Source organism: Danio rerio, chromosome 21 (genome assembly GCF_052040795.2).
Source record: "Danio rerio strain M-AB ecotype USA chromosome 21, GRCz13ab, whole genome shotgun sequence".
NCBI classification, from domain to species: domain Eukaryota; kingdom Metazoa; phylum Chordata; class Actinopteri; order Cypriniformes; family Danionidae; genus Danio; species Danio rerio.
The window spans coordinates 33,811,718-33,827,683 of NC_141041.1; the positions used below are offsets into that span (position 1 = coordinate 33,811,718).

Genomic DNA, 15,966 nt, shown 5'->3' on the forward strand with positions numbered 1-15,966 from the left:
CTGGAATAAACTGCATTTTACTAATTTTATCCTTTAACATATTGTCATTTAATGTGTATTTATTTTTGGGGTGGGGGGTGGCTCTCCACACCACCACCACCACCACCAGTGTGCAGCATCTACTTACATGATGTGACGGCAGCCACAGGACAACGGCGCCAGTGCACTGCGCTCACCACACACCAGCCTTAGGTGAAGTGGAATGACAGAGATAGAGCCAATTCTGTGGATGCACTGTAAATGCGAATAGTATTCCTTACTGTCAAAATTCTAGTGTGTTTACTTAATTTTAAGCTAATTGTTGAGTTTACTAGAAATGCATTAGTGTTGCTGACATAGTAAGGTATAAAGTTCCCATAACTAATGTAATTTGAGTAAAATTGCTTATAAGGGCTAAGCCATGCTGTTACGCATGCGTACTGGGTGGTGATTTCCCATCCCCCATCCCAAGTCACAACCAACCGCCACCCAGCACCGCCATTGAAGGACAGGAGTTCATATTGAGAAGATGTACTGCTGTAAATCAAGGTAAACTTTTCGTTTTAATTACTACTTTGATTTTATTTGTATAGTATCAGTAATCTGTTTATTTCCTGCACTTTGTGAAATTGTTTGCTGTTTTGTGAACTAATTAATAGCCCATGATGTTGTGACTAAACGTTTTGACCACTGCACGTTATTTGCAATACTGTCTACTTTACTAGATAAGCTATTTTTAGCTGCTTAGTCCTTTTTAATAACTATTAATAATTTGTAAAGTTAGTAGTAATTTGTAAAGTGGGCGTTATGCTCTAAAAGAGCGGGCCGCGCCATTTTAAATGATGCACTGAGAGAGCAAGAGCGCGCGCAATGATCCGTTCAAATAGATGTAAAGTTAACACACAGCTGTAGGTCTACATTTTTAAAAAAGAAAACGAAACCTATTTATCCGCATTACAAATACAGTAACGTTAGTTATCGCTGAACTTTAGTGGCGCTTGTTGTGACGAAAATATGCGTGTTTTTTTTTTAAGATTTACTTTTATGAGATCACCTGCAGGAAGCAGGTGAGGAGATCAGCTGTGATTCGGTCCGGCGTCAGCGAGCGGCTCATGACCAGACCAGTCGTTTTTTTCTCCATGATCGCCGGGGCAGCAGCAGTTTTAACCCGCCGAGGCTTTTAGAACATTATAAAGCAGTTTCAGCTCAAAATGGACCCGTGAGTGTCGTAGGTAATTTAGGATTTCGATGCGATTACGATTCGTGTCACTGTATGAGGCAGATACATATTTACACATGATGCTAAAGTGTGCTTATGCTAACAATCCCTATGAAACTTAAAGTTAAACTTATGAAAATGCGAGAGATATTTAATTAACTCATTTATTTGTTTTATATGCTATTTGTCTTTTCTTTATGCCGTTTTGAAGGTTTATTCCAGTGTTGCCGTTACGTTATTGAGTGTTTTGTATTGCTGTAATGACAAATAAATCTGACCAGACGCGACTGAATATGTGTGATGGATAACGTTAATGATGAAGTGGTATAACTCGTACAACCAAGCACAGAAACATCCCTTTGTTTGCTCAATATCACACAAAGGCATCAACAAGCCTTTGTTATAAGCAAACTTTCTGTAAAGAAACAGGCTTTGCCATACCTGTTAGTTTGCATTTTTAAAGAAGGTTTCACTAATTTTTAACAATTTAGGGCAAATAAATTTGAACAATTACAAGGTTGTTTAAAATGTAGCACACCATTAGAGTATTGTGAGTGGCATATTTGGTTTGTAATATCATTATACCCTTTATTTATTTTTTATTTCAGACTACCAGTTTGTGAGCTGATATGCAGTGGAAATGTAAGTTTTGCACTTACACATCAAAGAAAACTTTTGGAACAATACCGCACAAGCCATAGAACATATTCATGAATTGTTCTATTAACGTTACCTTGTCTCCATACTGAGTGTCAGGGTAATTTTAAATCGTTTGATGCATTAAAAGTACATTTAACAAAATTCTCAGCAAAGAACTGCATGATCAAGAATAGTCCGAATATTTTGTCCATTTGAATAATCATCTGAGGACTAGTTAGAAATAGGGTTGTTGTGTTGTGATACCATTAATTTATGTTACAATACTATACCAGCTGAAGTATGGTGATACCAAGTAGTATTGCAATACTGTAATTCATATCTTAAATCCATGAAATAAAGAAAAATGTCAGAAATAATATATTGTATATGTTATTATAGGCCTACTTGAATTTAAATAATTCCCTTATTGTTGAAAAAAGTATTTGCACATCTCTTCACCTAAAATGTATTCATTCCAGCAAAAAAAAATACATTAAAATAAAGATACATAAAGAAAAGAGCATTTTTCCAACAAACCTAGGCTATATGAAGTGGTCAAAAATTGTTTCCTGTTGCTATTTTGGGTTTTTCATCTGTCATACTTTTTTCACACTTATTATCGGATAAGAATCCAAAGTAATTCAAAATTTCACTTTATGAGTCATTCTTTTTAATAGATTGTCACGGTTGTTGTAGCTATTATATCTTATTGACAGGAACAGAAATAAACAAATTCCGATTCAAAATGAACCATTACAAAATATGCAATAGGCTACTATAAAAGGCGCAAATTCTACAGTTTTACAACCTTAGAAGGCTCCATCGACTATTAAAATACAATGATCTATTGTTGCTGAATCGTGTAAGTATTTTAGTGACTTTTTCACATGCAGCATTATGTATTGTAGGCAGACTGTTAATGACAATACTACCGTTTACAAACTACAGTGGCACCGCCAGTATCTTGGAGCCATAGTATCACGATACTACCATAGTACCGGTAAACCGTGCAACCCTAGTCAGAAAGTTCAGTGTCCTTTTAAAGATATCAATTGAGACAAATATTTATTCCACTTTTAATGCGCATAAAAATAAGGCACACCAGCAACAATGCCATGATTATATTTAATCGGGGGTTGTGTTTATTACTGTTTGGTGACAAGTATAGCTCATGCTTTTGATGACAGGCACCGGGAGTATTTGGCAGCTTTTATTATTCAAGAGCATTTAACTATGTCATGTTAAAGTGTAACATATGTTGCTAAATGGCATTGCATTGTATCATTGCATGTGTTTCTGATTTCTGTTTTTTGTTTTAGAATTTCGCTTAGCCATGTCAATAACACTTTACGTTTTTGTGCACAACAGTGACATCCAGAAGGAAGTCATAGAGGAAACACCAGCTGATGCAAGTGCTGCAGAAGGTTTGTTTTCTTTTCAAAACTTTGTGTGATTTTGTGAATTTGTGTTTTTGAATGTTATTAATGACTAATAATGTTTTGATTGGATCTTTGCAGAATTCAATCGAATATCAGGAAGAAATGTGAGATCCAAGTTCTACGCTGCATTGGACACACACTGCTCGTTTGATTGAAATAAAAAAAAAAAAACAGGAGAAAATTGCAGAAGAAAACTAGAAGAAATTTTCAACATGTTAATTCAAAGGTATTTTTGTGACATCATCTTTGAATCATAATTTGCATTTGATTGCAATAAATTGCATTTGATGTTTTCATTGGGCTATAATGCATGTCTACCTGTTTTTACTTTTTCAAGGTCATCTGGCAGCAGTTCTCCGGGGTCTTTCAGTCCTTTAGAGGGATGAGTCTAAAGAAATTTTCAGGATGTGTTTTGTAAGTAGTATTATTGTTTCTGCTTTCTTAGACTGGAAATTAAGCAGTCATTCCAGTTTACTTCACTTATTAATAAAAATTTTCAATTTTATAAAAATAAAAACAAATGCATTTAATGTAAGTATTTGAAAGTAAGAGGGATGTTATATTATGGCCTTTGGAGCAAGAGCATTGCTATGTTGCAAATACAGCAGCTTGTGCCGTCACAGGGTCAGTTAGCTTCATAGGCCAGTGAAGTAATGAATGCATTTCTTTAATTTTTAAACACACTTGTTTTGAAAAGGAGGAAGATTAGCTTGAAAAAAAATCTTAATAAGTGTAATATCTATGTAATATGTTGAGAGAAATATAATTTCAGTTGAAAGAACCTGCTGGATTAAAATGTAAAAAGATAGTGTTAAAAGCCACAAAGTCAAAGATGCTCCGTATTATAACCAACCCTGTGAAGTCACCTGCTGTGGGATTGTAGATGGCTGCACCCTTGTTCTAAAAGCCATACTAAAACATCAATTTTCTTATTAAAAAATAGTTATTAATACATTTTTAAAAAGTGTGCTAAATAATGCAAACTTGACTCACTGCTTTAATCTAGCAAAACCAAATGCATTCATGAATCGGTTCCCAATTTATTAAGTTTTCCCTACAAAATATTTATATTGAATATGTAGCACCAATTGGTCTCTCACACATTTGCATTTAATTTCTTGAAAATGTTTTAAAAGTACTTTTACTGCAGTTTGTTTTATTACATTACAGTGTTTCTTTAATTAAAAAAAATTATTGTTCCTTTAGAATAGTATCATGTTCAAGATACTGGAATTTAGTACCAATCTCTGCTGCAATTTTAAGCAGCAAATTTCCTGCTAACATTTTAAGCACTTTTGAGCACATTTTTAAACAGCACTGTTTTGCCATTCTGTTCAAATGCTTAACAGAAATGACACTCAACAATGCTCAAATGTTAGCAGGAAATGGATGTTTTTAAAATTACTATATGGATTGGTAATAAATTTCACTATCATGACAAGCCTAGTAGAAGCAGTACAGGCAAATCCATCGTGTTGGTCTACATTGAAGAAGGAGCACCATAGCAAGGCCTTCTTATAAGAAGCATTTGAATGTAAAATGTACTATAAACACAAATAGTCATGCTAATAAGCAACTAGTTAATAGGGTAATTGGTTCCTACTAAAGTGTTACTAAATTAAGCACAAGGAATTGTATTTTTTTCACCTCTGCTTTTGGTCTCCTGGCCACTACAGGCTTTATTAGTGCCATTTAGAATATCAAACTTTACTTATTTTTCTTTCTCTATTCATAGGATGTAATTGTAGAGTCGGACTTCAGTGCAGAAGATGTTGGCCTGCTGACTGTCGTGTGTGAAGATGTCTAAAGAACCTCATTATGGATGCAATGTGGGCCTTTATACTGGAAGGAAAAGTGGTTATGGACTTTGCCACATGTAGTATGTCTCTTTTTTTGCTTTGATTTACACACTGAATTTGGACTACCCAAAGACTTTGAGCAATGTATTTGAATTTGTTCAACGTGTGTTGCTTTTGCTGGGAGGGAAGCGTAATGTGTTTTATTCGGCGAGTGCCTATATACTGCTGTGCTTTATGTTTAAAGGTTCAGGTATAATGGCATGTTTAATTACAAAGTGTTTTTTTACCAAAAAAGTGTATTGTGATTTATAGGGTTGTCAAAAGTATTGAGTTTGGTACCAATCGGTACTGAAATAAATAAAAAAAAAGTCCATCCATTTCCCACTAACATTGCAAGAACTGATTGGCCATTGTGTTCACATGCTCAGTAGATATGACTGATTGGCTTTGAAGGTCATTATTTTTACCACACTTCACCACTGTTCACCAGGTGCAAAGATACAAAGACACTGGATAACTTCAAAGCACTGTCGATCAGTCGATTCATCACCAGATAGCTTATATGTTAGCTTCTAAACAAATCAGCTATCGACATGGCTTTGAAACACTTCAGTGTCTGTGTAACTTTGTTTGGACTCAGTGAAAAATGGTAAACCTATGACAGTCACAGCCAATCACAGTCATTTCTGTTGAGCATGTGAACACAGTGGCCAATCAATGGTGTTTAAGAACGAGCTCAGTAGCACTCAAATGCTGGTGGAAAATGGATATTTTTAATATTTCAGTATTGATTGATACCAAACTCAATACTTTTGACCACACTAATGTGATATTTTCTGTAGGAAAATCTAAACTACACAGTCTAACAAATTAGCTTTAAAGCTTAATATCTGTTCCTCTGTGAGTGTCTATATGCTGCCATGTTTAAGGTGCTGGTGCAATGGCATGTTTAATTACACTAATTCAAGTATCTTTTTTCCAAGTGTCAAGTATTTAAAGTTTTTTTGATAGATTTTCAAACCTTTTCGAAAACTTGTGTTTTAGGGTTGAACATGTTTATTATATTTTTTGTCTGTATTGCTGTTTACAGTATATTACAGCACTTTACAACAGGTTTTTACAAAACTGTATTGTGTACAAGTGTATTGTGATACTAAAATATCACAAGTGTATTGTGAAATTCTGCTAATTTTGTCAAATAAAATGTTTACATTTAAGTCCTGTATAATGTCATTACTTGTAGGTTGAACTACATATTTTATGTTCAGTTTAATTGAAGAAAATGTGGAAACCGATTGCACGTAGTTTCTTTAGTTGACATTACTTAAAATGGTGGATTAAAACAATGTTGAGACTACTAGCATTCAAGATGTTAACTGAACATGGTAGAACAGTATTAGTTAAATAGAGTTATTAAAGTAATCTTACTATAAAACCCTAAGTAAGATTACTAAATAATGACAAGTATGTTAACTAGAATTTTCTATTAAACTTACTTAATTTTTAACAGTTAGTTTACTTTATAAGTTTTAGTTTTCTTACTTCAAGGCAATAATTAAACTTAACTTAAGATTTCCTTGTAAGTTTATATTGCAAAAATAAGGCAATCGGTTTCCAAACTTTTTTTAAGTAAACTGAACATGTTAGAATTTACAGTGTGGGGAGGATTGGGAGGCCATGAAGGGTAAGGGCCGATGGAGGGAAATTGGCCAGGATACCTGGTTTACACCACTACTCTTTTGTGAAAAGTGCAATGGGATTTTTATTGTCCAAAGAGAGTCAAGACCTCAGTTCTGTGTCTCATCTGAAAGACAGCGCTCACTGACAGTATAGAGTCCCCTTTACTTTACTGGGGCATTAGGACTCCTACAGACCACAGATTGAGCACCCCCTGCTGGCCTCACTTACACCACTTCCAACAGCAACCTAGTTTTCCCATGTGGTCTTCCATCCAGGGACTGACCAGGCTCATCCCTGCTTAACTTCAGTGAGTAACCAGTCTTGGGTGCAGGGTGAACTGGCAGTGGTTTTTACAATATTGAAATAAATAATTATCACAATATTATTATTTAATATTGTTTTAATATTGTTAGTTTTTTAATATTAAGTTAATAAAAAATATTAAACATTTTACAGACCCCAAACATTTAAAACTAATTTGATTAAAATAATTATTTTGATCAAAAAAGTTCTTATTAAACATTTTAAAACACTACACATCTTTTTGCTCAGTGTCATCAGACTACATTTTAGTAGGATCAGTAAAAAGACCCTTAAACCTTTGAAAGTAAACTGTATAAAAAAAACTAAACAATATTTAATATTGTCAATCCACATTCTTTAAGTGGCCACTCCACTGAAAATGTTCCTACCTAAACCTCATAGGCCAAGACCAAGAGTACAGAAGTGGTGCAAGACAGCGGTTGTGAGAAGACCCATCAAGTCTCAAAGAAGATGTGGGCATGAAAGGCCCATGTAAGGATATTAATCCCCATGCACTGACACCCAAGCCATGCACCTAATTCTGCAGCATCTCCCTCCCGCTGCCTCTAGAGTATTAATAACAAGATCCCAATCTTTCACTGCAAATACAGCAAACAATACCTCAGCTAAGACTCTTTGAAAGGGAGCTGACAGATCCATAACAGGCCTGTCAACAGGTTTCTCTCGCTTGTCGCTGTCACACAGCCCACCTTATTCGTGGCCAATTATGAGCTCATTTGGGCACCAGCAGTGGGGTTATTGTCACCCCAGGAGTCATCGGTCACGTATGGGGATCACGAGGGTGATGAGTGGGCCAAAGTGCTGCTCACATGCTGACGACATCATGTTACCTCGTAATGTATTGCCTTGCGTCCAGACTGTGTGAATACAGAGGCCAAAGGAGCCATGAGTTCATTCGCTCCGTGTGGTCTAAATGCGGTATGTTCTAGGCGGAAAATGGCAGCTATGTGGTTTGACTGTACATAGGCGTTAAAAAAGCAAGGAGGCCTCTGAAGCATTTGTGTGACTCAGGGCTTGTCTTTCAGATGCTAACAATCACATTCATTATATCAGCGCCCTTAAAGCGATAGTTCACCTAAACTCTGACATTAATCAATCACCAAAACCCTGAGAGATTGGTTGATTTTTGGAATACAATTTAAGGTATTTCAGATCTAATCTGCAAGGCATTAAAAGAGCCGCAGGAAATTCAGCTAAAAAAAAATCCTCAGAACAGTCCGTGTGACATCAGTGGTTCAATTGTAAAGTTACAAAACTTTGGAAACTTTTTTGTGCACACAAAAATAAACATTTAAACAAAAATAAACACGTTACTCAACAGTTTCCTTTCTTTAGTGAAAGATCAGTTCATGAGTGCTCAGTGTCCTGTATCACGACTGATCACGCTGCTGACCCATATTTCAGATGAGTCTGCAAGTATCAAACAGAGTAAGTCAGACTTGGACATACATCAACGTACATGTGTGCCCTAGACTGACACTAGAGGGAAAGAAACTATGGATTAGGGTACTCCTGAAGGTGAGGGACGAGACGCTAACTCCCCGAGAAGAGACTGCTTAACAAGAGCGAGACGAGATTTTTACAGTATTTTTAAGTTATCTTCAATGATGAAATACATGAATGGAAACTATTTTATTCAACTGAAAAAAAATTAAATAAATCACAAATTGCAAAACTATTTAGGTGCTTTTTTAAATCAACTTGTTATTTTACATTTATTTGAATCAATTGTGCCATAAAGCACATGCAAACACTGCTAAATATTAAGCTATAAACTCTACTGACTTGCTTCTCCCCTGTACAATTTCACAAGATTCAAACTCCTTTCCACAAATTAAATTGTTTTTAAAAATGTATGTGATCATGTAATTTGTAACATGTAAACAGTTTCCCTTTCATTCAGCAACAGTTTGTTTTTTTTCAGTTGCAGCAGATTGATTTTAGGGTACAATGTTAAACTTTGACACCTTTATGGCACTCACATTCATTAAAAATAAAGGCCACGACTAAACAAGGAGGACAATCTTCAAGTGCCTCCAAGTCTCCAATATAAACCAGTAATAGTCTTGTGCTATAAACATTAGATTAATATTAGATTAAACAACTGAATAACGATGATAAAAAATAGACTGTTGCACTTTTTTGTGTCCTCAATAAGCTTGTTTATATAGTTCCTATTGGTGTGTGTGAACCATTGTGTGCGCAATATTTGTATGCTTATAACCACCTCCAAGCATAGAGGGGGTTGCGAGTCACTGGTGTTGTTATTTTAAGGGTCGCGGACTGAAATGTTTGAGATCCCCTGCTGTAGAGTATCAAAAAATATATAGCTGAAAGGGGCTAATAATATTGAGCTTAAAATGTTTTTTGAGAAATTAAAAACTGCTTTTAATCTAGTCGAAATAAAACAAATAATACTTTTTCCAGAAGAAAAAATATTATCAGACATACTGTGAAAATTTCCCTGCTATGTTAAACATAATTTGGGATATATAAAATAATAATAATTCAATGGGGGGCTAATAATTCTGACTTCAACTGTATGTCAAAATGACAATGTAAGGACCAAGCAATATCTCCAGGTACTGCTTTGAGAACCAGACCAAAAAAGTTATATGTACACCTGAACACCCCGTCCAAGAAGTCATCACTTCTGAGGGTTATTATGCTGCTGGAGAGACTGTTCAAGTCACTGCTGTCCACCAGGTCAAAAGAAACCGTCATCAACCACTGCTGGGTGCTCTGTATGCGTATAAAACCTCCACACATCATAAGGAATAGATTCTACTGGATTGAAGAAGATTTATTTAATGAAATCTCCTAGGGATGGGCGATTAATCGAAAGTAATCGAAAATGACATTCAGAACCTATAATCAATCTAACTTTTCAAGGACAATTTTTTCAATGACTTTCCCTACGTGTCACGTGACCCCGCTCTGTTAAAGGCTGTGGCTGACTTCTACTTCTGTGGCCACTTTGCAGCTACATCTGATCTCTAGTCAAGTAGAACGATGGACTCATTCTTGAGCCTTGCGTTGCACTACATGATGATTGGAAGCAGCGCCAAAGATGCCTTTAGATAACATATAAAACTTGTCAGTGAATTATGGGGCAAAACACCAGTTTGAAATAAAGAGCCCCTATTATGGGTTTTTGAAAATGATCTTCCATGCAGTGTGTAACACAGCACTAAGTGTATGAAAATATCCAGCTGAGGTTTAAATCTGAAAGTGCACTGTTTAAAACTATTGATTCTTTAACAAAATAGACGACTCAGAGTCTAATGAATCGAGTTGGGTTCGGATCTTTTACTTGAACACATTGACGTCGATACGGTACATCAACAAATATGTAGTGTAAATATGTTTCTGTAAAATGTGTCGCACTAGTCGAGCGTGGGCCCGTGGGGGATCACGGGACTGATCATGACACGAAGATAATGATCACTGACAGATAGATTCGGCTGCGAAAATAAAGGGTTGAAGTTAATTTTCACAACAGTACCACAGAATTGCCAACCTAGTGCTGTGTTTGTTCTTGTAATTTTTCTGATATTTGATACAATAACCTATGCTGCAACGCGGGACTCATCGACCGTTTAATATTAAAAAAAGGAGCAGCAGAGACTATTATGTATGGGACTTTACCAGACTTTGACAGAGACTTTGTCAGTAACTGTTACAGTTTATTTGAACCAGTTTCTTCTTCCTCCGGATCATAACATGCAAGTCTCTTTCTAAATTGTTGCCTCAATTTGTGTAGTTTGCAAAATATGTGTTTAATTGTGTGTTATAACTTGTAATCACATATCAGCTTGTGATCACATATCTATTATAGATCAGTGCTTGTACTGTATTGCTCAGGTTAAACCTTTATGGTTTGTTTACATAACAGTACGTTTGTAAACAGTATGTTTACATACTGCGTCCAAAACCACGTTGAAAACACGACAAATGCTTTTTCATTTACCAATTTAAACACGCTTCTGAACTCGTGATTCTCTGCTGTTTGCTTTTGCTATGGCCACCATCAGCTGTTCCGCACAAACTTGGTGCGGTCAGTTATTAAAATAGTTTAACTTTTGCCACTGTGTGGATTAATACTAAATGTGTGTCGCTGTTATTACTTGGGGTTAGGGTTAAGAGTAGAGTAATGTGCTGGTGTTTTCATTCATTGCTTTATTACATTCCTGCATTGGGTTCTCAAATACTCTGTATGCTACTTCATAGCCGAGGTGGGCATTTCTCTGCCTCGCTCTGAACCCAGTCGAATAATCACAACAGACTGGGTCATCGGTCCAATCAGCGCAGATTAGCTTCACGCTAAGGAGGGGTCTGGGAACAAGTGAATTGCTGAACAAATCATCTGGGAGTTGTTGGGATAATTAGGTAAAAATAAGCACATGTTAAGAAAATGAAAGTGTTTTTGACCTTGCACGCATATCAGCCTGTTGTTTGAGACCCCCAAAACCAAAATATGATCTTTTATTATGCAAAATGGTGGCTCTTTAAAACATCTTAATTTGTGTTTCACAGTTTAACAAGTTTGGAATTGCATGTCTTAAATCTAACTTGAATTTGTGAAGCTTGTAATGAATTATCATATTCTTGTAAAAATGTTCCTAGTTCTCAAATTTGTAAACTCTTTTTTTGGGATTAACACAATTTCAAGGTTATCCTAACTGTAGATGGTTTACATTTTGAAAACATTCAATGTGCAAAAGAAAATAATCACGCCCCTGCTCTCAATGAGATAAGTGTCAGTCACAGTGGAATGAAACTATCTGTCATCGCTTTTGAACAGACACTTCTTGTGTGGTGCGGCTGGGCTCTCTCTCACTGTCTGCCAGTTGAGGGAAGCCCTGGGCATCAATCCAGAAGTCACCAGCCCTACATTTATTCAGGATGATGTCACGGCCGAGCCTGGAAATACACCCAAACTGCCCAGTGCACCGCTGCCAAAGACAGACAGGCCCAGACTCGATGCAGAACACACACACAGACTATATGACTGAACACCCATGATCACACAAGCCTCATTTACACATCAGGTGTACTTCCTTCCAATTCAAATGCTTATTAAATGCACGGTTCCTGTAAATAACGGCAATAGCATTAAGTGATGCAAAAGTCACCTGTGGATTAGTAATTCATTACATAGTAAAATAAATTAGTCAGATATGCAAATTCCTTAACATTGATATTTTGGGCTAAAGAAGGAAATGCAAATGCCATATCATGTCACATATGCACATGGCACTCGAAGACGAGCATGTTTTCACATAAAAATGTGACTAACCTGTTTCCAAAACATGTACAATTCCAGTGAATGAAAAATGCAAAAAAAGATGTCGCAATTAACAGCAGAGAGGCCATTTATCCAATGCACAATTGGTTGATGCTTAAGCTGAAATGGTTTCAAAAGAACTTTTATGCTCGAGGCTGCATTTATTTGATTATAAATAAAAATTAAATAGTATTACGATAAGAAGATTTTTTTTCACTAATTTAATAGACTTAAAATGCTACTTAGGTTTTTTTTTTATTGAAAGTTTAAAGAACTTAATTTAATGGAAATGTCTTTGCAGCTTTATAAACTGTTTAAAAATTTACTACTGTTACTATTATTATTTCAATTAATTATTATAAATATTTAGCCTATTTATCATTAAATTGTTATTAATAACCATGTTTTAATAAACAACAACCAATGCTAAAAAAAAACTTAATTGAAGACCTTATTCACTTTGTAGCTGCCAGTTGCTCTGCTGCAAACGCAGAGGTGTGTAGGTCTACAGCATGTACAGTACAACCGGCCTCTGAGTGAGCTGAGACAAGATCACGTGAGCTCTACTGGTGCTCCAATTGGCTGTCACTTAAGAAAGTTGTTCTGCATTTGAAAAGAAAGAAAGAAAGAAAGAAAGAAAAAACGAAATAAATAAAAAGAAAGAAAAGAACGAAAAGAACAAAAAGAAAGAAAAGAATGAAAAAAAGAAAAAGTAAAAGAAAAGAATGAAAAAGAATAAAAAGAAAGAAAAGAAAAACAAGAATGAAAAAAGAAAAGAATGAAAAAAGAAAAGAATGTAGAACGAAAAAGAAAAGAATAAAAAGAAAAAAAAGAACGAAAAGAAAGAAAAGAACAAAAAGAAAAAATGAAAAGAAAAGAAAGAACGAAAAGAAAAAAAGAACGGAAGGAATGTAAAGAAAAAAACGAAAAATTAAATGAAAAGAACGAAAGAAATCAAAAGAAAAGAAAGAACAAAAAGAAAAAAAGAACGGAAGGAATGTAAAGAAAAAAACGAAAAAGAATGAAATGAAAAGAACGAAAAAAATGAAAAGAAAGAAAAGAATGAAAAGACACATGGAATGACAAGACAGAAAGGAATGAAAAGAATGAAGAAAGAAAAGAATGAAGAAAGAAAAGATAGAAAAGAATGAAAAGAACTAAAAGAACGAAAAGAAAAAACAACAAAAAGAAAAGAACGGAAAAAAAATGTAAAGAAATAAAAGAATGGAAAAAAAAGAAAAAGAAAGAAAGAACGAATAACAAAATGGAAGAAAAGAACAAAAAGAAAGAAAAGAAACAAAAAAAACGAAAAAAAAGAAAAGAATGAAAAGAAAAGAACGAAAAAGAATGAAAAAAGACAGAAAAGAACGAAAAAATGACAAGAAAGAAAAGAATAAAAAGAATGAAAAGAAAGAAAATAATAATAGGAATGAAGAACAAAAAGAAAGAAAAAGAAAAGAACGAAACAACAAACAACAAAGAACAAATAAGAACAAATGAGAACAAAAAAGAACAAATAAGAACACAAAAAAGAACAAAAAGAAAGAAAAAATGACTGAACGGATGGACAAACGAACGGAAGAAAGATTTACAGTACTAAATCTGATACATAAGAAAAAAAGCCAATGGATTAATTCTTGAAAAGGTCACCAAAAAAATTCTGATCTACATTTTCAATAGCTGGAAAGAGATGAAGAAACAAGTCGGCATGACACATCAGACCCAGACAGATCAAAGCAAACATGACATACTACATGTCCCACCCATGCCTGTATTGCCTTCATCTCTTCATACACTCATATCAAAGGTCTGTGATTCAGATCATATCTCACATTCTCCTTGAAGACCTCTGAAATTTGAAGGCCCATTTCAAAGAAACAGCTGGAGGTGTCTGGCCTTCTCCCACTCGCGATTGGAATAACTCTCTCTTATAATCTCTTACACTCAAGAATGCAACTTTCCATTTCACTCTTCATAGTCTATTTTTAAACGCATTCTGCTGAGTAGCCAGAACTATTTTTACAATTACAATATTCATCCGGTCACTCGGTTAAACAAGTCGTTCAAAATGGCAGACTAATTTATGGACAAAACAAGTGACTGTCTTCAAGAGCGAAACTATGAGTCATTTACTTGATCGTTTTATTCAACACCACAGATTCGTTCAGAGATGGGGCATCACTGTTTTGCTCAGAGATTTGATTGGAACTGTTTCCAGTGTCAAAATAGTCTAAATAGATAATTGCTAGATGAAAAATAGAAATAGATATTTATAAATAGATAATCTAATGATAATCACTCCATATGCAGCATTTTCTCGTTGCAAGTTCATGGCGGAGGATTACACTCATCACGATTTGACAAATTTGTCTGCTGTTGGTGTCACAGCGTAGTTTTAAATAAAGCAGTTGATTAAACTGCTGGTTATTTATAAGGATAGCCACTTATTGAAAATGTTTTTCAGATAGTTGCAGCATATCAGTAGGCATTCACAAGTGAGAGCTCCTTACCACAGACAGTTGTTTTGGAATCTGGTGTATGTCTCTAATGTAGTTAAACATGACATACATCACCAAGACAAAAGTCTTGTCACCTGTCCAAGTTTTAGGAACCAGAAATACTAACTCGACTTCTGGTCAATCATTTGGTATCAGAAGTGGCTTACATGAAAGGCAAAGATGTCTAGATTACGCTTATTTTACCAAAATAAAACATGATCATCCCTTGATTTTTAATTATTTAATTAAGACAGTAAGGTCTGACTTTGCCATCCCAGATGACTTTATAAATCAGTTATTATCAAAGTAAGCGTTCTTGCAGGACTCCCAGAGTTCATTAAGATTCTTTGGATTCATCGTCAATGCTTCTTCCTTCATCTTACCTCAGACAAGCTCAATAATTTTCATATCTGGTGACTGGGTTGGCTAATCCTGCAGCACCTTGACCTTCTTTGCTTTCAAGATCTTTGATGTGAAGGCTAAAGTAAGAAAAGGAGCACTATCCTGCTGAAGAATTTGCCCTCTCCAGTGGTTTGTAATGTAATGGGCAGCACAAATGTCTTGATACCTCAGGCTGTTGATGTTGCCATCCACTCTAGATCTCTCGCACACCCCCAAACCATGATTTTTCCTTTACTAAACTTGACTTATTTCTGTGAGAATCTTGTGTCCATGCAGGTTACAATACTGAATTATTGGTGATGATTGGCATGCAGTTCAACAGATGATTAGTCTGAAAAATATACATTCTTCCCACCTTCTCAACTAGAAGTCAAGCTATTATTTATTGCTCTTACAACTGGAATCGACGACAAGACTTTTGTCAGGTAGTGTATAATTTTTTTTTATTTAAAACAAATATCTAAAAAAAATTGGGCCTTAATTATGTTATTTGTTCTAGAGAAATGCGGTTTGATTTAGGGCAATGTAAATTAAATGCTATATTAAAATTAGGACACTGACCTTTTGATTTTTTTACTTATTTTATTGTTGCTCGTTACATATTGTCATTTAGTAAATGATATGTGTTAAATAACAGCCGTATAAAAAAAAAAGTTATTTATTGCAAAATGGTCTGTGTTGATCTTAATCTATTCTCTGA

General features: G+C 35.0%; 2 protein-coding genes and 1 long non-coding RNA gene across 5 annotated transcripts in view; 1 reads left to right on the top strand and 2 right to left on the bottom strand.

The window, feature by feature from the left end:
- timd4 (T cell immunoglobulin and mucin domain containing 4) overlaps positions 1–15,966 on the bottom strand; it is a 1,098,921-nt gene that overhangs the window by 777,710 nt on the left and 305,245 nt on the right. The window lies entirely within an intron of this gene.
- Positions 1–15,966, bottom strand: part of pfdn1 (prefoldin subunit 1) — a 45,215-nt gene that overhangs the window by 16,253 nt on the left and 12,996 nt on the right.
- On the top strand, positions 480–6,292 carry LOC141380014 (uncharacterized). Of its 3 annotated transcripts, none has more exons than XR_015520453.1 (7): positions 480–528; positions 1,014–1,211; positions 1,807–1,840; positions 3,206–3,261; positions 3,355–3,502; positions 3,614–3,690; positions 5,012–5,337. It is a non-coding gene; the product is annotated as an uncharacterized LOC141380014 (long non-coding RNA). The 3 variants fall into 3 exon arrangements; XR_015520452.1 differs by having other exon boundaries at positions 1,014–1,198; XR_015520451.1 differs by lacking the exon at positions 1,014–1,211 and having other exon boundaries at positions 5,012–6,292.